The sequence below is a fragment of the Schistocerca americana genome, chromosome 2 (assembly GCF_021461395.2).
Source record: "Schistocerca americana isolate TAMUIC-IGC-003095 chromosome 2, iqSchAmer2.1, whole genome shotgun sequence".
Classification (NCBI taxonomy): domain Eukaryota; kingdom Metazoa; phylum Arthropoda; class Insecta; order Orthoptera; family Acrididae; genus Schistocerca; species Schistocerca americana.
In genome coordinates, this window is record NC_060120.1 from 232,946,459 (window position 1) to 232,973,186 (window position 26,728).

Here is a 26,728-nt window from a genome sequence, read left to right on the forward strand (position 1 = left end):
TTGGTGGCGGAGTTAACGGATTCGAACGAACAGACACAACTGGTGTTCTTTCATTGCCTGCTTATCAGTTTGGTTCCCGAACCTCTTGCGATATTTCACTCCGTCTTTTCTCGGCTGTGTGCAATGTTTTTCAGTGAAAATTAGCGGGTGTGATCGGTTAACGTCTCCGAACAATGGCATCTGCCGGCCTACTCAATGGCCTAATGCCGTGGACATTATGTATAAAAAATCGCAGGGGTAGACATGTAGAAGGTAAATTGTTGTATGAAGCCATGAACTCCTCTGTGACGGACTACATTGTGCGCATCTTAGCCAAATTTTCCATCCTCAATGTTGGCTTCCTCCAGGTCCAAGCCTTCCTACTGTACTAAGTTGCACAATTCACAAGCTGTGAAATCATCGCCACACCTTCGAGAAACCTTTAACTTCTAACTCTCACTGTGGCACGGTAGTCAACACCACACTACAAGGCTGTGACAGCTATTGTTTTGTAGCATTTTATTTGTGTTTCTTTTATGCAGTGCAGCAATTAACATCAGTTAACTTGAATACAGTCACCTCATATTACGATCGAGAGGAGGTAGGTTAATATTAAGAATTAACGAGTAGAGCAGATCATTTACTTAGCTTTGGAATCGATGCTGTGCCACAATACAAAAGGCAATACAAAAACACGGTTAACTTAATTAGTTCATCGTATAATGAGGTTACAACTGTTAAGCACAGTCAGTTCGTTTGGATCCTCTTTTATCTTTGCCATTAGTGCAGTACATCCCGCGACAAGCGCTTTTCAGTTGTGCCATCCGCTCCGACACTCTGTGCCCTTCTGAGCCTCTGTGTGCTGCGCACCGTCCATCCCTTAGTGCAACGGGTCCAGGAAAGCTTTCACTTGCTCGCTCTTGATGAGGCCACTGTGATGTTCATGTGGGTCCCTGGTTATGTCAGTCTGACGCTGTTGACAAGGCTGCAGCCCTTCTACCTCGGAATGCTAGTTCTTCAATTCCCCTTATGATCTCTGTGTCACTTTGGCATCACCACTGCTCTTCACTTCACGGGAACAGGCTTCCGGGGAATTAAACCTCTCCCAGCGGCTTGACCGACCTCCTCTCGACGCTCTCTCCGCGAAGAGATCATTTTAGCTAGGTTGAGTATCGGGTACTGTCATTTTAACCATCGCCAATTGTTAAGTAGTGATCCACCAACACTTTGAGCTCATTGTCCTTAACCTTTGACGGTTCGCCATTTCCTGACGGAGTGCCCTTTTTTTAACCACTTACGTTCTAATTTATGTTTTCCGCCTGGGTTATCGGCCGTTTTCAACGACGCTCTGATATCGACCACGTTTTACTTTTTATCCTTCGTAGATATATGGCGAAGTACATCAAATCTGTAGTTCAGGACCTCCGTTGTCTCTATGGCGTATTTTATGGACCTTTCTCCAAGTCCCTGTTTCCAGCTGTCCTTCCGTCCATCCATTGGAGTCGCTTTTAAGTCATTTTTCGTCTTCGTGTACTACTGTTCTGACATGGGTGGGTATGATATTAGTTGTTTTTGCGCCCTAAAACAAAAATCAAGCAGACGAATACACTTCGATATCAGTGGCAAATGGCATCGTAGGTTTAATGGCTCCGTCAAAAGGGCGCGTTAACTAAGGCGCGCCGGCCAGTGTGACCGAGCGGTTCTAGGCGCTTCAGGCTGGAACGGCGCGACCGCTACGATCGCAGGTTCGAATCCTGCCTCGGGCATTGATGTGCGTGATGTCCTTAGGTTAGTTAGGTTTAAGTAGTTCTAAGTTCTAGGGGACTGATGACATCAGAAGTTAAGTCCCATAGTCCTCCGAGCTATTTGAACCATTTTTGAACAATCATAGTATAAAGAATAGCAGTCCGTTAAAATGAGAATTTCCAGTGGTGTCTGTTATTTGGTACCCGCTCCTATTAGATTAGATTAGATTAGATTAGATTAGATTAGATTAATACTAGTTCCATGGATCATGAATACGATATTTCGTAATGATGTGGAACGAGTCGAATTTTGCAATACATGACATAATTAGGTTAATTTAACAACATACTTAAGTTAATATAACAACTTTATTTTTTTGTGTTTGTTTGTTTTTCTTTATTTTAATTTTTTTTATTTTTTTTATTTTTTATTTTTTTAATATATTTTTTTTCTTAATTTATATCTAAAAATTCCTCTATGGAGTAGAAGGAGTTGCCATTCAGAAATTCTTTTAATTTCTTCTTAAATACTTGTTGGTTATCTGTCAGACTTTTGATACTATTTGGTAAGTGACCAAAGACTTTAGTGCCAGTATAATTCACCCCTTTCTGTGCCAAAGTTAGATTTAATCTTGAATAGTGAAGATCGTCCTTTCTCCTAGTATTGTAGTTATGCACACTGCTATTACTTTTGAATTGGGTTTGGTTGTTAATAACAAATTTCATAAGAGAGTATATATACTGAGAAGCTACTGTGAATATCCCTAGATCCTTAAATAAATGTCTGCAGGATGATCTTGGGTGGACTCCAGCTATTATTCTGATTACACGCTTTTGTGCAATAAATACTTTATTCCTCAGTGATGAATTACCCCAAAATATGATGTCATATGAAAGCAATGAGTGAAAATAGGCGTAGTAAGCTAATTTACTAAGATGTTTATCACCAAAATTTGCAATGACCCTTATTGCATAAGTAGCTGAACTCAAACGTTTCAGCAGATCATCAATGTGTGTCTTCCAATTTAATCTCTCATCAATGGACATACCTAAAAATTTGGAATGTTCTACCTTAGCTATATGCTTCTGATTAAGGTCTATATTTATTAATGGCGTCATACCATTCACTGTACGGAACTGTATGTACTGTGTCTTATCAAAATTCAGTGAGAGTCCGTTTACAAGGAACCACTTAGTAATTTTCTGAAAGACAGTATTGACAATTTCATCAGTTAATTCTTGTTTCTCAGGTGTGACTACTATACTTGTATCATCAGCAAAGAGAACTAACTTTGCCTCTTCATGAATATAGAATGGCAAGTCATTAATATATAATAAGAACAACAAAGGACCCAAGACTGACCCTTGTGGAACCCCATTCTTGATAGTTCCCCAGTTTGAGGAATGTGCTGATTTTTGCATGTTACGAGAACTACTTATTTCAACTTTCTGCACTCTTCCAGTTAGGTACGAATTAAACCATTTGTGCACTGTCCCACTCATGCCACAATACTTGAGCTTCTCTAGCAGAATTTCATGATTTACACAATCAAAAGCCTTTGAGAGATCACAAAAAATCCCAATGGGTGGTGTACGGTTATTCAGATCATTCAAAATTTGACTGGTGAAAGCATATATGGCATTTTCTGTTGAAAAACCTTTCTGGAAACCAAACTGACATTTTGTTAGTACTTCATTTTTACAGATATGTGAAGCTACTCTTGAATACATTACTTTCTCAAAAATTTTGGATAAAGCTGTTAGAAGGGAGATTGGACGGTAATTGTTGACATCAGATCTATCCCCCTTTTTATGCAAAGGTATAACAATAGCATATTTCAGTCTATCAGGGAAAATGCCCTGTTCCAGAGAGCTATTACACAGGTGGCTGAGAATCTTACTTATCTGTTGAGAACAAGCTTATAGTATTTTGCTGGAAATGCCATCAATTCCATGTGAGTTTTTGCTTTTAAGCAAGTTTATTATTTTCCTAATTTCAGAGGGAGAAGTGGGTGAGATTTCAATTGTATCAAATTGCATAGGTATGGCCTCTTCCATTAACAGCCTAGCATCTTCTAATGAACACCTGGATCCTACTATATCCACAACATTTAGAAAATGATTATTAAAAATATTTTCAACTTCTGACTTTTTGTTCGTAAAGTTTTCATTCAATTTGATGGTAATACTGTCTTCCTCTGCTCTTGGTTGACCTGTTTCTCTTTTAATAATATTCCAAATTGTTTTAATTTTATTATCAGAGTTACTGTTACACACGTTGTCTGCTAGATCGTTTATATATACAGAAAATAATAAAGGTCCTCTCACGCTTCCCTGTGGCATTCTGGCGATACCCTTGTTTCTGATGGTCACTCGCCCTTGAGGACAATATACTGAATTCTATTACTTGAGAATTCTTCGAGCCACACACACATCGGGAAACTGTTCCACACGCTCGTACCTTTGTTAACAGTCTGCAATGGGGCACCGTGCCAAATGCTTTCTGAAAATCTAGAAATTTGGAATCTGTCTGTTGCTCTTCATCCATTGTTCGCAGTGTATCATGTGTGAATTTCGGTATCCTTGTTCCATTTCACATTTTCTAACGGTTTTTCTATGTCGACAGATTATATGAACGTCCTTCGATGTTTCCTGCCCTGCTTCCATTACCAAGAGAAACGCAGAACTGCTTCTCTAATGTGTCGTCACTTAACAGATCCTCAGTTTTCCTTTCCGTTTTTCTTGATATTATTATTGTCAACAATATGGATTCACGAGTTGTTCAGGTGATTGCGCGGTAGTTCTCGTAGGTACCAGTCCGTGCTATCTTCGAGATTGTGTATACGATATTTTCTGAAAGTCTGATGATATGTCACCAGATTCGTAGATCCTACAAATCAATCTCACTTTCCTTTCATGATATTATAAATTCCAAAGGAATGTTACATACGCCATCCGCTTCATTTGATCGCAAGGCTTCCAAATTTCTGTTAAATTCTAACTACGGAGCCCCTATTTTTTTATATTGACTCCCATTTCATCTTCTACCACAGCATCAGACAAATCTCCCTCTCATAGAGACTTCTAATGTACTTTTTCCAGCTATCCACTGGCTCCTCTGCGTTCAGCAGTCGAATTACTCCTCCACTTTTCTTGATGACGGCTTTGCTCTTAATCCACAAGATTTCTTTGTCTTACTCACATACAGAACCCGTCCTACTAACGAACGTGTTTATTTCTATTTCTTCTTGTTTCACTCCTAAGTGACATATGTTTGCTGTTTACTGTTTTTCCTGAAAATTTTTCTTTTTACCTCTGTCGTCGATTACTTTCAATATTTCATCTGTTACCCAAATTTTCTTGACAGTTGACTTCCTTGTACCCATATTTTTCCGCCCAACTTCTGAGATTCCTCTTTTTCAACTGAACTGCAAGTTTTGGTATTCTATATCGCAACGTGTAAAGGCTTAGAGTGCGTCAAATGCACCTCATCATTCCTCAGTACTTCGGTATCCCACAACTTTCTACGTTGATTAAACTTCAGTCTACCGTTCATCCTTAACAAATTGTGACCTGAGTCCCTCCCTGTTCTTGGAAACGCACCACGATCCACTATCTGATTTTGGAATCTCTCTCTCTGACCATGACGCAATTCATATGCAATCTTCCCCTGTCTCCGCGTCTTTTACAAATATACCTCCTCCTCTTGTGATTTTTAATAGTGTACCCGCAGTTATTAGCTGCAGTCTATGACAGAACTCAGTCTTTCTGCTTCCTCATTCCTACTACCAGGCCCATGTTCTTCTATAATTCTATTCGTTCCTCTACTATGGAGTTCCAACCACCCATGATTATTAATAATCTAATTTACATACTGAATTACATGTTTAATGTCCACATAGATTTTGTTTGTCTCCTCAAATTTTGCATGAAATGTTGGCATCTAAACCTGAAAAATTGTTGTTGGCGTTGTTTCGCTGATGATTATGATGAGAACAACCCTGTCACTGAACTGTTCACAGTAATTCGCTCTCTGCTCTACCTTCCTATTTATGACGTACCCTATTCCAGTTACACCATTTTCTAGTGCTGTTGGTACTATCCAATATTCATCTGGCCAGACCAAATGTAATCTTCTTCTCATTTCACTTCAAAGGACCCCCCTCCCCCCTTTGCTATGTTTAGAATGAACCTTCGTATTTCTCTTTTCAGATTTTCTGGGTTCCCTGACACATTCAGACTTCTGATACTACACACATAGAATGTTACCCTTCCTCTGTTATTCAGCATTTTTCTCACGGTACCTCCACCCTTGACGTCCTCTCCCAGAAACCGGAATGAGGGTCCAATAAGCAATAAGGCAGTCATCATTTTGACTCTTTTCTAATTACAGGACACATATCCTGTTGATATAGATTATGCGTCTTTAATGCGGTGGTTTGTGTTACCTTGCGCATCGGCTCACCGTTGGAGATTGCAGTTTCTTCTGCCATTTAGGGGCAGATTCTGACACCAAGGACAAGAGGTTCTCCATTTTTTATGTGAGAATTTGGAACATCATGAACCATTTTACTCTGTCGAATGCTTTTTCTGCCTTAACGACTTTTATGTACGGGTCTTACTCCCATTATCAAACGCAATGTCAGAAGTGTCTCACCTTCTATAAAGCGAAAGTGATCGTGCTTTGGAGGAATCTCAGTTTTCTTTAGTGTGTAACATACCTTCATGACATCAGTTCGCCGGCCGAAGTGGCCGTGCGGTTAAAGGCGCTGCAGTCTGGAACCGCAAGACCGCTACGGTCGCAGGTTCGAATCCTGCCTCGGGCATGGATGTTTGTGATGTCCTTAGGTTAGTTAGGTTTAACTAGTTCTAAGTTGTAGGGGACTAATGACCTCGAGTCCCATAGTGCTCAGAGCCATTTGAACCATTTTTTTGACATCAGTTCACTTCCCCTGTTGAGAAGCTAGGCGGCACATTCCTTATAACCAGCTTAACTCCGTCCGAACAGATCTCGTAAGACCAACGGTACTGACCGACCGCCGTGTCATCCTTAGCCCATAGGCGTCACTGGGTAAGTATATGAAGGGGCGTGAGGTTGGCACACCACTCTCCCTGGCGTCGTCTGTTTTCGTGACCGGAGCCACTACCATTCACTCAACTAGCTCCTCAATTTGCCTCAAAAGGGTTGAGTGCACGCAGCTTGCCAACAGCGCACGGCAGACCGGACGGTCACCCATCCAAGTGTGTCCGATAGCGCTTAACTGCGGCGTTCTGACGGGAACCGGTGTTACCACTGTGGCAAGGCCGTTAGCCCTTATCACCAGATGCGATTATGAAAAACGTCGTTGTTCTGGTCGCAACCTGTCTGATTCGTTTGAGACCCGAAAAATATGCTCATTGGTTCTTAGCTTGGTGATACCCTCTGTGTTGAAGCCGGGGAGTTCCGACGGAGCAGTTGTTGTTACCTTGTCTGGCGCTAGCATCCGGACGGAAAGGTTCTACTTGCTGAGAAGCGGTACTGTTCGCCGGGTAAAATATATCACAAAGAATTTCACTGTACTGCATCAGAAGAGGGGCTGCATACTGTAGCGTCACCACTAACTTGCCTCATTGCTCGCGTCACTACTTGCAATGAGACGTTTATCATCAGTGTCTTGGAACTTATGTATAGCGATGGGCACTGCGGATGTATTATACCAAGCTATTTTCATAAGAGAAGAGACGCAGATCACTCGAGAACTCATTGAGTGGAAGGGATAGGTATAATTTTTCCCATTACCTTCGTGCTTTCTAATTTTAAGACTGTGAATTTGGCAGTCTACCCTCGTCAAGTACTTGACCCAGAAAGTGTTCCAAAACTGCTATGTAAGAAGATTATGCGTCGCTCGGACTGGTTTCTAGCTAGTTAGTGATGTTTTCGTGGCATGTAAGTTGGTTTGAATTTTACGATGTGTGTTTAAGGAGCTGTCTGGCCAACTGCCGCACTGTTCTGGTGTTTGGTCCCCTACTGACTGTGTGCGCAAGTTTGGCTCAGAACAAAACTTACAGGCGGACACTACGCCGTGCTAACTAGTTTCCCATGAAAGAGCACATTTTGGTTTAAGATTACAGTTGCGTATTTTATCTATTTATTGCCCATCATCTGTGAGGTGTTAAAAAGAAGAAAAAGAAAAAAACACGTTGTTTCGGAGCAAGTTGTTGTCGGCGAATGTCGTGTGTGAGATGTACTTCATCCATTTGTAGGTTGTTGTGTTTATACTGATTATGGTTTGTGTCTGCTACTGACTGTGGTAATCTTCTTCAAGGGCTTTAGTCATAGGAGCGGGTACTGAATAACAGACCCCACTGGAAGTTCTCATTTTAACGGACTGACATTCTTTATACTATGATTGTATGCTAGATGTTGTCTCGGAGAAATTGTGTCGGGTACGCAAACGTTTTTGTTTCAGTTATCATTTCGAACTTTTCGATTAACGTGTTTGTCGTACGTTTTCTACCAGCGATCGTCGAGTATTATTTCACTAATCATCATCGTCATCTTGAACAGTTTCCAGCCCCAGCCTCGCCATGTAGTCCTGTTTCCCCACCGTCTTTCTCTCTTCACTCTTGCTCAGCCCTCGCCTGATTTTTCAACACACATTCCTACACACCTTTCGGCCAGCTATCACTTTGTCTTCCGCCTGTTCGTCTCCTCCGCGTCTCCTACTTGTGAGGACTTTCATTTTACACTCTTGCGATCTGCTTACGTCTCTTTTACTCAGTACTCATGTTTCGGACGCACAGGTCAGTACTGGGATGCAGTAACTTCTATACATATTACTGTTTTGCTTTTTTTGTGGGACGTCTCTTTTCCAAACCACGCTCCTAACATTGCTCAAGAATGTCTCTGCCGGTGTGCCACGTTGACTGATCTCTTCTCATTTCTTCCATTTTCGTCTATATCATTTCCCAAGAACTTTTCACTTTCCACTTTCTTCAATTGTTCATCCACAATCCTTATTCTGCTAGTTGCTCAGTTTCTATTTCTAGTTTTTTCACCAATAATTAATGTAATTTTAATGGTGGTTCGATATCTTATATGTGCCGGAAAATCATAATATTATATTCTTCTAAGAAATTTAATTTGCAGTAGCGCTGCTCAGTCGCTATTCGAATGCGGGTTATTCTTCGCGTTTTACTGTTACAGTCAACACTTACGAGACGGAGGCCAAGTCTCAAAGCATGATGTTTGAGCTTAATACTAACTTTATTTTGCGCACAGTATCTACGTGTTCCGCTGAATGTATCAGGAGATACGACGCCTGTGGCCGTGGACCAGTTGCTCGATTGCGACTAAGGACTTGTACCTACACATACAACGTACCCGCTCTGTCGAATGGACGTGTAAAATTACGTTTTAAAACTCGTTTGGCTTGTATCGGGAAACTTAGTGACGCTTTCCGTTGACATTGGGAATTGCACGAAAGACATGACGGGCGGTATTTGTTTTGACTGACTGCAGCTACACATTGGAAAATGATATTACAAATTGCGCCCTACGCTTCTCAAGAGAGACACGCCGTGTAGATACAGCAAGGGGCGGCATAATTTTTTGTCCTTACTGCTACGATTTCTCTTATATCTACTTCAAATTTGCTGAGCGGGTACTATGTGTGACATATCTTTCCCTTATTTCTCATACATTTTTCGAGGTATTATGCATGAGACAAAAAGAGTAACTGGATTTATGCAACCTTTCGCAGTCCGCGAAAAATAATTGTGCATGTGATATTGAATAAATTTAAAAAATTAACTAATAATTGCAAGAAACGGACTTTTATTAAATCAAATGTAGTTATAAGGTTTTATAATGTACAAGCTTTTTTGAACCCAGTTCCCCAGTTTTGCTGCCACATCGAACTGAACCAGGCTGAATAGCTCTGGTAATCCATCACGGGAAGTGGGACGGCTACCTTAAGGGAGTCATAGTTACGACCGCCACCGTGGGATCTGGGGGGCCGGTTAGGCCCCCCAGCACAGCTCCGAGGGTGTTGATAGCGGTCTCGCCAACGTTCTACTCCACAAGCCCCGTGGACGAACTGGACAAACTTACGTCCTTGGGCAAATCCGCCATTCGGACCGAAACAATCGTACATGGATACTTGGGCCGCACTCTTGTCCAGCATCTAAAACTTTCGGCCGTCCTGAGGTCAGAAACCCGGGGTCCTCCCCTTACATCCAGAGAATGTGGGCTCGCTAAGGCTACCTCCACATACGAGGACAGGGCAATCCTACGCCTCGCGCCTACACACTCATACCCCCACTAAGACCGTATCCCAGACACCAACCCAGATCCGACACGTCATTGCCCATCCTAACGTGAGGGCAGGCGGGATTAAGGCCAAAGGCGCCCCCCCTCCCCCCCCCCCCACTCCCCCCGATTTAAGATCTCATGCGCCACACTCACGGATTACGACCTCCGACAACCCCCTCTAGCGGAATGGCACTGCCACTACGAGGCCAACACCATCAGGAGGGCATTGGCAGCCGGTGACCAGTGTGGTTTCCCCCCCCCCCCCCCCCGCCCATTGTACTTGTGTTAGCAGGATTATTCTTGCAACGTCTGACAAGTCACCGCCGAGGACGCTTGCGCGTTACCTCTACCACACATCTCTTGCTGCCACCGGCGCCCTTTGCCCACTTATGTGGGATTGGATTGACCAAATGGCAACTTTACGGGTAAACGCCTTGTGGTCTGAACAGGGACACCGTCGTGGCCCCGAAGAACCTCGAATACTAGTGATTCCCATTGTGTGCGTGGCCCGGCACCTCAAACGCCTTGCCCCGCCGTTTACCCGCGCTTGCTTGAATTTCTTCACGTTGACATTCAGAGCACTGGGCAGAAATCACACTGCGGCAACACCTTCTAGGGCCGTCGCAATGCTTTGTTTTAATTAGACAGTCGGATTCCCCAGTCCGTGACAGTTCTGAGTTGACCGTTGAATGGCGGCCGAAGAGAATCCGCGCCCCCTCGCGCCCCCGGAGGAGTAATGACAACAAAACCAGCGGCTCTATTTGAATCTACGCCGTTTATTGTTTTTAACACATGCTACCAGTTCTGTCACCAAAAGGTGTCATCTACAGGCCCCAAGCGTAACTTGCCATCCCCAACCGCTTTCTTATACAATGAACAGTATCGTACGCAGTGGGCCAAAATTAACTGCATTCCGTACCTAACGTGGCAACAACAAGCCCAACGTGGTCAGTCGACAAGTTGTCGACGACGAGTTGTCGTCTGAAACTGGTAGCATGTGTTAAAAGAGAATAAACGATGTAGATCCAAATACACTCACTGGTTTCGTTATCACTATCCAAGTAGACTGAACGGTAGTTCTGTAGTGGTTACAACTTGTGCCCTCTTATGCCAGGTCTCGTAATATCAACACCGCCACCCTCGTAAACAAAAATTTATCATCGTCTAATGTTAAGTATAAAGTAGAATATTAACACTTGAATACAACCCTCGATGCGTAAGTAATACAAGAAAAATATTGTAACGATTATTTACATTGGGCTTAGATGTAGTAGTACTGGCACAAAATGCTACCTCTAAAGGTTTTTGTTGGCGGTGAAAACAAGATAACTTCGCTGCTCACTAGGAAAACCAAGTACCTACTGTGCTATAGGGGAGATGTTTTCGAATTGAGGGCCGCCATTTGCAGGGAAGAAAATGAATAGTGGTCCATGATTTAAAGGGTACGCATATGACAGACAGCGAAAGGAAACCGAATAACAATATAAAAGGCTGTTTGTTTCAAGATTCCTACAGAGTAATTATGTCTGCCTTAAATGAATTTAGTTTGGTAGTTTTCTACATTAGGTCTCCATCAAAAGACAGGAAGTAATAAATATGTACTCGAGAATGTAGGGTTCGTTTGTTACAAGCGGGAGCGGATATGTGTCAAGTTATCGATTCAAAATAGTTCCATGAAATTTACGAAGTAGCAGATAGTCAGGTTATTTTATCATTCCCTAAGCGTTTCACTTCCGGTTCCGGTTTAATGTTTCCTGGCACGCAATCTGAGTCTGTCGTTTACAATTAATTTTCAGTCTTTAATTTCTTTTTGTATGTCATAATTTTATCTACCTTCCTTTCCAAAATTTTATCACATTTCTCCTTCAGTTAGCTTGACTTGAATAATTGTAACAGTCAATACAAGTTCACTTCATGTTCACCCTTTTTTACTAACTATAGGCATACATAGCCTGTATGAATGCTACTGCCTCTTTGAAGTCACTGTGTATGCGACTTTTCGTCAGATATTTGACATCGCCTACTAAGTGTAAACACAACATTGCGCTGCAAATGGCGTTTTCAGTATGAGAACGCTATATAACGCCAGTAAGCGGTCCAGTAATTGTTAATAACTCTATGATGAGAAACAGCTACCGGCTCAGAGCACTCTAATAGCGTAGCAATGAACTAAGAATTGATGTATTCAGCACCAGAATAGGCGGCCGCTGTGACCAAGCGGTTCTAGGAGCTTCAGACAGGAACCGCGCTGCTGCTATGGTCGCAGGTTCGAATCCAGACGCTGGCATGGATGTGTTTGATGTCCTTAGGTTAGTTAGGCTTAAGTAGTTCTAAGTCTCGGGGACTGATGAGCTCAGATGTTAAGTCCCATAGTGCTTAGAGCCATTTGAACCATTTTTTGAGCACCAGAATGCGCTGCTATATTTATTAGATTTTGAGTGAGCCCAAGCTATTAGCTTCGTGCATAAGTTGGTTGCGTTTTCTTCTTAGTTTAATAAGCGCAACAGATACACGTAACAGAGATTTTAATGATGAATAATACATTCTCCTTCATTATTTACAACAGTCTGCGAATGCTGGTTCGTCGAGCCATGTTCATCCGGAAAGGAAGTTCCTTGAAAGTTGTTCGCTCAAGAGAGGAAAACGTGAAAATCTGAGGGCGCATGTTCGGATGAATAAGGTGTGTGTGGAATGACTTCCCCAACCCAACTGCTGTATTGGTTTTTGTCAGTCTAGCACAATGCGGGCAGGCGTTATCGTACAGTTGCATCACGCAATTTTCCTGGTCGTTTGGTCGTGGTTCTTGGATTGCTTCTACAAGACGTCTCACTTGTTGCCATTAAACGTCAGCAGTGGTGGTTCCACCTCGGAGAAGCAACTCGTAATAAATCACACCGTCGCTGTTCCACCAGATGCATAACATTATTTTTCTGGTTGCGCACAGGTCTTTGTAAGGTGAGTTACTGCTTTGTTTTGGCTAATCCATTCCTTTCTTTTTGTTGTGTTAGCATTAAGACACTATTTCTCGTCACGAAAACGCCACGATTGCACCAACCAATTACTAACAGGGGCCCGCGATACCACTCTTAGACCCTGTTAGATCACGCAAAGCTTATTGATTCTTTTCCCTTTCTTTCCACACTGATCTTATTTTTTCTGCATGGGCTCTCTTTGTTTCCTCTGTCCATTTTGTTCCTGCTGTCTTCGAAGCCTCGTTCTCTGACTTTCTGCTTAAATACCTTTCTGTCCAAAGCATATAAATGATTTATCTAAGCTTTTTGTAGGTCCTTTTTGACCTTTGGTATTCAGGGTATAGTTTTAAGTCCTTCTATGTATCTAAGAATTTTGTGCGTAAGTCTTGTTTTTGGAACCCTAGAGACGTGCCCATAAAATTTCAATCGCCTTTTTTCTTATGTCTGCTGCAAGGTTGGACAATTTCTCAGTTGTTTGAAGAGACTGTAGTCTGCAGCCCTCTTCTGTTTTCTTTGACCCTAGTGTCTTTCTGATTATTTTACGTTCTTCCTTTAATAAGTTTTCTAGGTGATATTTTTTGTGGACTGTCAAGGTTTCACTGGCATATGAGATTTAAGGTTTTTATAATGTATTATAGTGCCTAATTTTAGTGTTTTTGTACAAGCATTTTTTATTTTATACCTTGTAGGTTCTTCGGGGCAATGGCCTTGCCGCAGTGGATACACCTGTTCCCGTCAGATCACTGAAGTTAAGTGCTGTCGGGCGTGGCCGGCACTTGGATGGGTGACCATCCGGGCCGCCACGTGCTGCTGCCATTTTTCGGGGTGCACTCAGCCTCGTGATGCCAATTGAGGAGCTACTCGACCGAATAGTAGCGCCTTCGGTCAAGAAAACCATCATAACGACCGGGAGAGCGGTGTGCTGACCACACGCCCCTCCTATCCGCATCCTCATCTGAGGATGACACGGCGGAAGGATGGTCCCGATGGACCACTTGTGGCCTGATGACGGAGTGCTTTTTTGTAGGTTCTTCCCTAGGCTCTCTTTAGTTTTTGTAGGCGGTTGTTTTGTCCTATTTTGGTTGGTTCAAATGGTTCAAATGGTTCTGAGCACTATGGGACTCAACTGCTGAGGTCATTAGTCCCCTAGAACTTAGAACTAGTTAAACCTAACTAACCTAAGGACATCACAAACATCCATGCCCGAGGCAGGATTCGAACCTGCGACCGTAGCGGTCTTGCGGTTCCAGACTGCAGCGCCTTTAACCGCACGGCCACTTCGGCCGGCTGTCCTATTTTCTCACGCCCCTTAGGTTCAGGGACTTCGCCTTAGTATTTAAAATATGGTCTATTGACATGACCGTATTTTGTAGCCAAGTTTTGGGTGTCAGTTTTTGTGGCGCATTCTTTAATGGTTTCAACCTGTTCGATGGCTATTATCTCATCACCCGCTAGTAAGGCTAAGTCGTCAGCAGAAGCTAAACATGAAATTCTTATGTCGTCCTTGACTAGCCCCAGAGAAGTAACGATCAAGGAGAGAAATCAGCTGTTGTCATTACATCTATATCACAAAGTTGCTGATAGTGTTAATGAAAATTGCTGAGACAATCTGTGTAAATTATGTATGAATAATTTTCTGTGCCATCAAAATGTCAAATACTGATTTTCAGAAGTTGTGATATTGAGATAGCGTTCGGCACGTTAATCACTCAGTTTGTTGCTCACACTGCCTAGCAGTGTAACACCGCTCCGCAGTGAGGCCTGCTTTCAATATTCCAACGCCTTCGTCGCTGGCTGCCGGCTCTGCGGAGTCGGTCGCAGCTGCGCGCCGCTCGCATGACAACTTCCAGTTAGTGTAAATCATGCCCCGCCCACCGGCACCGCCGCCGCCTGAAATTACAAAATTATTTCACGACGCCTTGCGTGCCGCTGCCAGCCAGGTAGCCGCCGCGGGAATTTATTCTAAATAATTATCTGTCCATTCCGCACTCGACTTTCCCAGTATTACCGAAGTTTTCTGCTGTAAAGGAATTCTAAATTAGACCAAAGTGGCCTCGGTCGGAGTTCGTCCGCTGCGAGAGGGGGTGGACAGCTGTGCATTTCCTTTCACTGGCTGATAAAGTCACGCCTGCCTACTCGAGGTCCGTGTCAACGTCAGAGAGGGCGGCGCCAGTTGAGCTTGAGATACGCCCTGCAGCACCGCCCGTCACCTCGGAATAAACCAGTAGTTTTCGTTTTCCTGTTTTAAGATCATTCTCTACTTTCAAGTCAACTACTGCTAATCCTATCATTTTTATTCCACTCTCTTTCTTGACGGAAAAAATAGATACTGATGGATGAAATGGGGATATACACTACTGGACATTAAAACTGCTACACCACGAAGATGACGTGCTATAGACGCGAAATTTAACCGACAGGAAGAAGATGCTGTGATATGCAAATGATTAGCTTTTCAGAGCATTCACACAAGGTTGGCGCCAGTGGCGACACCTACAACGCTCTGACACGAGGAAAGTTTCCATTCGATTTCTCATACACAAACAGCAGTTGATTGGCGTTGCCTGGTGAAACGTTGTTGTGATGCCTCGTGTAAGGAGCAGAAATGCGTACCATCACGTTCCCGACTTTGATAAACGTCGGATTGTAGCCTATCGCGATTACGGTTTATCGTATGGCGACATTGCTGCTCGCGTTGGTCGAGATCCAGTGACTGTTAGTACAATATGGAATCGGTGGTTTCAGGAGGGTAATACGGAACGCCGCGCTGGATCCCAACTGCCTCGTATCACTAGCAGTCGAGATGACAGGCATCTTATCCGCATGGCTGTAACGGATAGTGCAGCCACGTCTCGATGCCTGAGTGAACAGATGGGGACGTTTGCAAGACAACAACCATCTGCACGAACAGTTCGACGACGATTGCAGCGGCATGGATTATCAGCTCGGAGACCATGGCTGCGGTTACCCTTGACGCTGCATCACAGACAGGGGCGCATGCGATGGTGTACTCAACGACGAACTTGGGTGCACGAGTGGCAAAACGTCATTTTTTCGGATGAATCCAGGTTCTGTTTACAGCATCATGATGGTAGCATCCGTGTTTGACGACATCGCGGTGAACGCACATTGGAAGCGTGTATTCGTCATCGCCATACTGGCGTATCATCCGGCGTGATGGTATGGGGTGCCATTAGTTACACGTCGCATTGACGGCACTTTGAACAGTAGACGCTACGTTTCAGAGGTGTTACGACCCGTGGCTCTATCCTTCATTCGATCCCTCCGAAACCCTACATTTCAGCAGGATAATGCACGACCGCATGTTGCAGGTCCTGTACGGACCTTTCTGGATACCGAGAATGTTCAACTGTTGACCTGGCCAGCACATTCTCCAGATCTCTCACCAATGCAAAACGTCTGGTCAGTGGTGGCCGAGCAACTGGCTCGTCACAATACGCCAGTCACTACTCTTGATGAACTGTGGTATCGTGTTGAAGCTGCATGGGCAGCTGTACCTGCACACGCCATCCAAGCTCTGTTTGTCTCAGTGCTCAGGCGTGTCAAGGCCGTTATTACGGCGAGATGTGGTTGTTCTGGGTACTGATTTCTCAGGAGCTATGCTCCCACACTGCGTGAAAATGTAATCACATGTCAGTTCTAGTATATTATATTTGTCCAATGAATACCTGTTTATCATCTGCGTTTCTTCTTGGTGTAGCAGTTTTAATGGCCAGTAGTGTACACTTGTAAGGTATTTTTTTGGTTTTTGTGTGTCATCCATGTGCATGTCAGAGAGAGAGATAAAAAGTTACATTACTGTTGAACAATCTTTGGTTTTGTCGTGGCACAGTCTTTGCCTCTGAGCAGTCTGATACATTCTTAGTTGAAGTGTGGTAGCTGATGGATGTATTTAGTAGGGCTGTGTGTACTTGTGACTGTATCTGCTACATTAAGAACGGACAGCAAGGATGAGGATGGTGTGGTCAATGAAAGGTGAAAGGAATATGAATTTTGAATAATGTGACTGTTTTTGTAGAGAAGAAGTTTGAGGTAAGACTGCAGCCCTACACACCTAACTGGTCGAAATGATTATTGTCAGCTAGTTAACTTGCTCAGAGCACAGAGAAAGACCACCCCATCCCCCTAAATCATGGACTAACATATTAATTGATTAACCTGTTTGATTTTTATAGAAATTCTCTGTTAACATTGTACCATTTTTAAAACATTGTTCACTTTGTTAGGCCTAAGCATTATGTTGTTCAGACCAATGTCATGTGTAAAGATCACGCGAAATTTTGCGCTGTCTTTTTGAATATATACTTTATTCTAAAATCATTTCATAGCAACAGTTACTCTCCCAACCACACTGTTTGTCATTACGCATTACCACAAGCAAACAGTTTGAATATGTATTTAGAAAAGAAATCTACTTTAATCACTGCCTGGTTGCTTGCTGTCTGCTACGGTGCTTTCAAGAAATCTGCAACAATGTTGTCAAGACGCGAGGTAAGTGGAAATTTTGATTAAGATCAGATAATTCCAGAATGAGATTTTCACTCTGCAGCGGAGTGTGCGCTGATATGAAACTTCCTGGCAGATTAAAACTGTGTGCCCGACCGAGACTCGAACTCGGGACCTTTGCCTTCCGCGGGCAAGTGCTCTACCAACTGAGCTACCGAAGCACGACTCACGCCCGGTACTCACAGCTTTACTTCTGCCAGTATCTCGTCTCCTACCTTCCAAACTTTACAGAAGCTCTCCTGCGAACCATGCAGAACTAGCACTCCTGAAAGAAAGGATATAGCGGAGACATGGCTTAGCCACAGCCTGGGGGATGTTTCCAGAATGAGATTTTCACTCTGCAGCGGAGTGTGCGCTGATATGAAACTTCCTGGCAGATTAAAACTGTGTGCCCGACCGAGACTCGAACTCGGGACCTTTGCCTTTCGCGGACAAGTGCTCTACCAACTGAGCTACCGAAGCACGACTCACGCCCGGTACTCACAGCTTTACTTCTGCCAGTATCTCGTCTCCTACCTTCCAAACTTTACAGAAGCTCTCCTGCGAACCATGCAGAACTAGCACTCCTGAAAGAAAGGATATAGCGGAGACATGGCTTAGCCACAGCCTGGGGGATGTTTCCAGAATGAGATTTTCACTCTGCAGCGGAGTGTGCGCTGATATGAAACTTCCTGGCAGATTAAAACTGTGTGCCCGACCGAGACTCGAACTCGGGACCTTTGCCTTTCGCGGGCAAGTGCTCTACCAACTGAGCTACCGAAGCACGACTCACGCCCGGTACTCACAGCTTTACTTCTGCCAGTATCTCGTCTCCTACCTTCCAAACTTTACAGAAGCTCTCCTGCGCAGGAGAGCTTCTGTAAAGTTTGGAAGGTAGGAGACGAGATACTGGCAGAAGTAAAGCTGTGAGTACCGGGCGTGAGTCGTGCTTCGGTAGCTCAGTTGGTAGAGCACTTGCCCGCGAAAGGCAAAGGTCCCGAGTTCGAGTCTCGGTCGGGCACACAGTTTTAATCTGCCAGGAAGTTTCAAGATCAGATAATTGTTTTACTTCTGTTGCGCATTTAACACAAAGACAACCTGCATTCATATCAGTTACAGTTCAGTTCACATACGTTTTGTTTAGTCAAAGGTTAGCGTACGAGTGTAATTTGGATAACAGTTCATGAATATTTAGTTTTGGTGACGTGTGTGCTTTAATATAGTGAGAGGTGAAGTTGTGCTGAATTTCATGCAGAAGAAAAAATAGTGGGGAGATTACACACTGGTGGAAAAAAATTACACCACCAAGAAGGAGTTATGAGACATAAATGAAAGTTGGTAGGCGTGTTTCTACATCTGAAAGACGACATTTGTTCATATTTCGCACCAGTCAGGTAAGACTAACTCTACTAGCGCCGCTATAAGGATGCAAATAAGATTTGCTTTAAATAGGCACTGCAACAACCGTGAGACTTAGTTACCTTTGAGATTGGACGTGCTGAGTTGATGTTAGTCACGAATGCCTTTAAGAGGACAAAGACGCCGTTATCTACACCTCACGGACTTCGATGGGTTCGTGTAATTGAGCTACGAGAAACGGGAGGTTCCTTATGCGTACTGCAGGAAGACTTGGCAAGAAAGTAGCCACTGTAATTGACTGCTGGCAGTAGTTGTTACGAGAATGTACGAACGCAAGAAGACTGGGCTCTGGATGGCCCTGTGCCACTACCGAGAGTGAAGACCATCGTGTTCGCCGTATAGCTCTGGTACATCGTACCGCATCTGCAGCAACTGTATGAGCAGCAGTTGGCACTACAGTGACACAAAGCACTGTTACAAATCGATTTCTTCAAGGACAGCTCTGAGACAGACGCCCTGTAGTGTCATATCACCGACCATTTGCGACTTCAGTGGTGGCAAGCGAGAGCTCGTTGGAGGACGTGAGGTAACAGGCGAGTTGTGACGCCCTGGAGATATTCTAAGTTCGGAATTGGCGTGGCCGTGCTGGGGCCTCTCGGTGGGCAGCGGCCACGTGGTGCCTGCCGAACGTTAGTCAGGGTCCAGCGGCCGCGTGGCTGGGAGTTCCATGGTGAAGCTGTGTCGCTGAAAGAGACTTGTATTCCGAGAGTGCCAAGGATAGCGGACTTTGTGAAACTATCGTGACAGACATTTCACAGTTTGTATATAAATTAATAGTAGCCATACGAATCACGATACCTTAAAAAGAATCATGTACATTACGATTATTTGCACGACGATTCTGATGGTGTAATCAGATTTGCAATATCTTTATTAGTTTAAAGTTTAGTATCTGATGATAAATTATACAAGTAACACCCAGCAACGAATTTCCAAAATCTAAACCTTTCATCCGATTTTGTCGATCGGCGTGTCTTTACAAAGCTATTAATGTAAACCTAAATTGGTATGAATTACAGGCATGTAACTTAAATAGTACATGAGTTATTGGAGGTCAAAGTGGCCGATTACTATCAATCGCATCAGGCCATAACTACTCCACAGTTACACGAAAAAACGGTAGCAGTATGCTTATAAATATTTTTATTCGTCTACGTCTTTGTTTATATTTGGTATAAGATGAAGAAATAGGTTAAATATTTACCGTGTGTTAGAAAGCACAGAGACTTTAGGCTACTGGCCTACCTTTTGCTTCTATTCCTTTAATATATGTTTATTTAATTTATTTATGTATTTAATGATGTGTATTAGAACCTGTTTATGGTCCAGCCGTAAGAATATTTATTTAATTTCAAGTTATTTAAATGTGAACCCAGTATTTCATATGTGTTTCAATATGTTTGTGAGTGTATACTGGCTTGGAGACAAGGAGGGAGCGCTCTAGCCAATCACAGCGCTCGTAACTAACGGAGGCGACTACCGAAGTGAATGGAGGGGAGTCCGGGACAGTACGGCGCGAGGGACGCACAGTGGCGAAAGAGACTTGGAGTGTTGAGCGGTTTGCGTGTTGTCGCGAGAGACAGAAATACTTCAGAGTGAACTTGTGAGATTTCCGAGGTTTCTACAGTGAAGACGTAGTATGTGTTTAGAAGTGAATATCTCGCAGTTGTGTTGTCGTTCATAACTAATTACGTGCAGTAGGAATCTATTGTTTCCCTGTTATTCAATTTATATTTTATTTAATTGCTGGATCATCGACACCAATAAGTGTTTTGCAGAAATATACCACATTCTCAAAAGTACTGCTACTATCGTATTCATCATTTAAGGTCGTTAAGATAGTACCTACAGAGTTTATTTATTGCAATCTTTTATTTATAAATTTCTACGTTACATTCGCAATTGCTGAGTGATAGGAACCATTGACCATTCGATTCATGTGTATATTCATATCGTATACAGTAGACTAACCAGTATTTGGCTTTTAATGTGGCAACTACGTATCCCAGCCCCTAGACTACTAAACCAGCCAAAACTTGTAATGTTTCAACTCTGAGTCTGAGGGTACGTAGTTGAGGGCCAACACCAGGCCCACTTTTTTTTAAAGCCCGCAAAGACAGAGTCGATGTCTGTTGTGTTTTCTGATAAAGGCTGGTTCTGCCTGTGTGTCAGTGATGGCCGCGTGTTAGAACGCCAGCAGAGGGTCTGCGACCAACCTGTTTGCATACTAGACACACTGGACCTAACTCCCCGGAGGTATGGTCTGGGGCGCGATTTCGTATGACAGCAGGGACCCTCTCGTGGTTGACCCACCCACCCTGACTGCAGATCTGTACGTCAGTCTGGTGATTTGACCTGCCATTCGTCAACAGCATTCCAAGGGGTGTCTTCCAACAGGACAACGCTCGTCCATATACCGCTGTTGTTACCCAACATGTTCTACAGAGTGTCAACATGTTGCAGTCAAGCAAATATGGGATATCATCGGACGAAAACTACAGCGTCATCCACAACCAATGTTAATCGTCACAGTATTGAGCAACCAAGTGCAACAGGCATGGAAGTCCATCCCACAAACTGACATCCGGCACCTGTAAAATACAATGCATGCACGTTTGCATGCTCGGATTCAACATCCGGCGGTTACACCGGTTATTAACGTATCACAATTTCACATTTGCAATGACAGCATGGTCGCGCAGGATTAGCCGAGCGTTCTAGGCGCTCCAGTCATGGACTGTGTGGCTGGTCCCGGCGGAGGTTCGAATCCTCTCTCGGGCATGGGTGTGTGTGTTTGTCCTTAGGATAATTTAGGTTAAGTAGTGTGTAAGCTTAGGGACTGATGACCTTAGCAGTTAAGTCCCCTAAGATTTCACACACATTTGAACATTTTTGAACAATGACATAAGTCGCTGTATGTCAACCTGTGAGCTTGCAACACTTATCACTTAATTACGTTACCCAGACAAATGCGTTCCTAGAATTTCGGCACTCTAGACTAATTTTTTTGTGTTACTGTTGCTGCGAATATCAATACCGCCACGTATCTTCATTAGAATACTTGAGAATTGTTCTGATGGAGCTGCGCCAAATCCGGCAGGCCTCAGTATTTGACAACGATAACAACCAGAGACGACCTCGCGGCGTTATGTGACAGACAGTTTCACAGTCAGAGCTACATAACCCGCAACAGGCAAAGATTTGGTCAGTTTCGGTGTGAAGTTTCCGGACCTAGGCTAATATGATTATGAAAACGTACTGCGTATGTGATTAGCCAATCCTAGTGCGTCACAGATTATTCCGGAAATTCCTTATGACGGCTTACGAGCGTCATAAATAAGGGAACATCACCACACAGAACAGAATAGGGAAAGGCAGCGTCCAGACGACAGCGTCTTTGTGTCACATGCCGCCCGACGTCGGACATGAACGATCTGCTAGCCTCGGCGCCCGCGGTCGCTATGTATGTGGGTACACTCAGAGCAGCAGAATGGAAACTTATGGGATATCAGGCTTAGTGGTAGTGACATGGGAGCCGTCCCATATTACACATCCAAATATGGTATATCACTTCCCCCTTAATATTGCAACTTCCTTTCACCACACTTATTGTATTACATTTTTCTTTCCTTTTTTTTTTTTTCTTTCGCATTTGCATTACATAAATTACATTCTCCTCAAGTAGGCAGAAATAAATTATACAGAACCACTTTAACAATTGTTGAGCATGCAGTTCTCTGTAACCTCAGAGAAATTTTTATATACTATGTTCTCTGTATTATTTAAAAAAGCATTAACAACTGTATACCAATAAGATTCTAATAATAAGAAGTCTTTGCGGCAGATTTAGAAGCATCCCACCCACCTTATATTGCAAGGCGGTAGGTTACTCTGTACTGTTAATGAAATAAATAATTCTTCACTTCCATGTTCGTTAACAAGGGACTTAGAATTTCTACCCTGCTACCTTAAAATATCGTCGCAGAGCTCCACGCGCTGCACCACTTACAGCTTGTCTCCAGCAGCTGTCGGACTTCTACAAGCTGCCCAAGCCTACTTCCACTCATCGAGAGATTCGACGGAGGTAAGACCCCTGTGTAAGAACAACACGTCCTTCTAACTGCCTCTCCTGACACGGCACGATCTCTTTTCTATCAGTGTAATTAATCTGAGGTCACTTTCAGTTCTATGTTTGCATTTACAAACCGAACAGACTCGCTACCGAGTATGGGGCAGTTCTGTTTTACGAGAGCTTGCTGAAGACTAATGCGTCCGAATCGTTAATGTGAAAACTCTTAAAACTTTTTACAAGAAACAAGCGTTATTAAAATTGTACGTATATACACTCCTGGAAATTGAAATAAGAACACCGTGAATTCAGGAAGGGGAAACTTTATTGACACATTCCTGGGGTCAGATACATCACATGATCACACTGACAGAACCACAGGCACATAGACACAGGCAACAGAGCATGCACAATGTCGGCACTAGTACAGTGTATATCCACCTTTCGCAGCAATGCAGGCTGCTATTCTCCCATGGAGACGATCGTAGAGATGCTGGATGTAGTCCTGTGGAACGGCTTGCCATGCCATTTCCACCTGGCGCCTCAGTTGGACCAGCGTTCGTGCTGGACGTCCAGACCGCGTGAGACGACGCTTCATCCAGTCCCAAACATGCACAATGGGGGACAGATACGGAGATCTTGCTGGCCAGGGTAGTTGACTTACACCTTCTAGAGCACGTTGGGTGGCACGGGATACATGCGGACGTGCATTGTCCTGTTGGAACAGCAAGTTCCCTTGCCGGTCTAGGAATGGTAGAACGATGGGTTCGATGACGGTTTGGATGTACCGTGCACTATTCAGTGTCCCCTCGACGATCACCAGTGGTGTACGGCCAGTGTAGGAGATCGCTCCCCACACTATGATGCCGGGTGTTGGCCCTGTGTGCCTCGGTCGTATGCAGTCCTGATTGTGGCGCTCACCTGCACGGCGCCAAACACGCATACGACCATCATTGGCACCAAGGCAGAAGCGACTCTCATCGCTGAAGACGACACGTCTCCATTCGTCCCTCCATTCACGCCTGTCGCGACACCACTGGAGGCGGGCTGCACGATGTTGGGGCGTGAGCGGAAGACGGCCTAACGGTGTGCGGGACCGTAGCCCAGCTTCATGGAGACGGTTGCGAATGGTCCTCGCCGATACCCCAGGAGCAACAGTGTCCCTAATTTGCTGGGAAGTGGCGGTGCGGTCCCCTACGGCACTGCGTAGAATCCTACGGTCTTGGCGTGCATCCGTGCGTCGCTGCGGTCCGGTCCCAGGTCGACGGGCACGTGCACCTTCCGCCGACCACTGGCGGCAACATCGATGTGCTGTGGAGAACTCACGCCCCACGTGTTGAGCAATTCGGCGGTACGTCCACCCGGCCTCCCGCATGCCCACTATACGCCCTCGCTCAAAGTCCGTCAACTGCACATACGGTTCACGTCCACGCTGTCGCGGCATGCTACCAGTGTTAAAGGCTGCGATGCAGCTCCGTATGCCATGGCAAACTGGCTGACACTGACGGCGGCGGTGCACAAATGCTGCGCAGCTAGCGCCGTTCGACGGCCAACACCGCGGTTCCTGGTGTGTCCGCTGTGCCGTGCGTGTGATCATTGCTTGTACAGCCCTCTCGCAGTATCCGGAGCAAGTATGGTGGGTCTGACACACCGGCGTCAATATGTTCTTTTTTCCATTTCCAGGTGTGTATGAAGATGGTATGTCCGAAAGAAAGGCTCACCGGCCATTTGACCATCTTCTTCTGTGCGGTTGCACAAACAGTGCCCGCACTCTTACGGGAATCGGCAACACGCCGCGAATAATGAGTATAATGGGCAGGGGCACTATGAATATACCGCGGGACAATAAGTTGAGAATGTGAGTCTCACGGGAGGCGTACCAGAGATATGTCCCTGCAGTCGCACTATCCTCTGTGTCCTCCGTAGCTCAGGTGAACAGCCGGCACGGTAGCTCACAAATTTTGTAGGTATAGTTTATGCACTGGGGAAGGTTTCATTTGCCGTGTCTTACCTCGTGGATAAGTCGGCCATGTACCCAATTTAATATAGTAAGACATCTAGGCCCTAAACGTACTAATTGATTCAACTCAAAGAAACGAAAATACCATTACATAAACAATGGAAATGTAAGATATGGCACGACCATGCAGCTACGAAATACTTACTTGCATTCATTATGCATTATCTGGGATCACGACTTAAAACTCTCTCAAGGAAAGGGTACGAAACAATCTCAAATCACAAAGTGGCTGCATTCGGACAACTGGTCATACATTACAAGGCATGCTGACGGATAGGACATAACATAAAACGTGGACAAAATTTATTTTACGATAGCCCCTTATGTTCACACAAAGGAGGGATGGATCACGTTGATTTAGCATGGGAAGTCAGCACTAAAAGCCACTTGATACAAACAGAATGATTTTCTATAACTCACATGGGTATTCCAGGGAGACAGAAATTAACGAGAGGAGATACAGCTCGTCGTTACGAAATACAAAAAATTAATATAAATATGACGTAAAGTAATTCAGGAGGCAGACTACTATTATTATAATAATAAGTAGTTTTACTTTCTGGATGACTCGGTGGCGAAGGTAACAGTCAAACATAAGACAGGGAATTACTTTGTTGAACTTATGACGCCTTCCGGAATTTATACATCACCAGATACCTACAAGAAATCAAATAAAAATGTGTTTTGTAGGACACAGTAATGACTAACTACAGTACCACTTTGCACAAACTGTATTACAACTATCCAGAAGCGACTGCTGCACTTAGATACGGCGTTTCAAGTTGTTTGGGAAACGAACATTCGCAGACTACCGACACAACTGTGCAGTGTGTGGACCAAGAACATATTTTTGCCACCAGTTGGCATTACAGAATATGCAGTGGCGCCAAGGCACATCAGTTGATGTACACTTATTATACAAAACAATGCGTCTGGTGGATGTGAACCTACTTGCTAAAAGAGACATAAAAGAAATACCCTCTTTGTACAAATGGCAATGACGAAATTACAGTGGAAAAAGGTTACACAAAATATTTGATTAAATTCAGGAATATAACTTGGTGCCACACATCGTCAGAAGCTAAAATCACAACAAATGTGCGACACACAAACTGATCGACCAGTCCATTATGACCACCGACCTACTAGCGATATAAATCCATCAAATCCATCCAGGCGATAGCAGCGTCACTGGCCGAGGAACGAGTGCTCAGTGCTAATCATACACAAGCACAGTGCATGTATCGTAGTATCAGTGAGCTTGCTGTCCGTGTATAGAGTGAGGAAGGTGCGCGATCTGTCTGAGTTTGGCCGATGGCAGATTGTGATGGCCCGGAGGCTCGGCACGAACATATCGGAAACTGCACGACCTGTCACGTGTTCGAGGATGCATTCTTCATAATACCACACGAGGGCGCGAATCCGTCATCTTCCAGGGGAACTGCTCCTTGACACCCGGACGGCGGGACGGGGACAAGTTGGTGACAGCTCCATTACTCTGGGGAATATTCACTTGGGTATCCACATGCCCATTGGAGCTCGTCTACCTCTACATCTACATCGATATTCTGCAAATCACATTTATGTGCCTGGCAGAGGGTTCATCGAACCACCTTCACAGTTCTCTGTTATTCCAATCTCGTACAACGCGCGGAAAGAACGAACACCTATATCTTTCCGTAAGAGCTCTGATATGCCTTATATTATCGTGGTGATCGTTTCTCC

General features: G+C 44.2%; 1 non-coding gene and 1 pseudogene across 1 annotated transcript; one reads left to right on the forward strand and one right to left on the reverse strand.

The window, feature by feature from the left end:
* The first annotated feature begins 13,687 nt into the window (after positions 1-13,687).
* LOC124596789 lies at positions 13,688-13,805 on the forward strand (annotated as a pseudogene).
* Positions 13,806-17,603: 3,798 nt separating this feature from the next.
* Trnap-cgg lies at positions 17,604-17,678 on the reverse strand. The gene has a single exon. It is a non-coding gene; the product is annotated as a tRNA-Pro (tRNA).
* Positions 17,679-26,728: the final 9,050 nt, after the last annotated feature.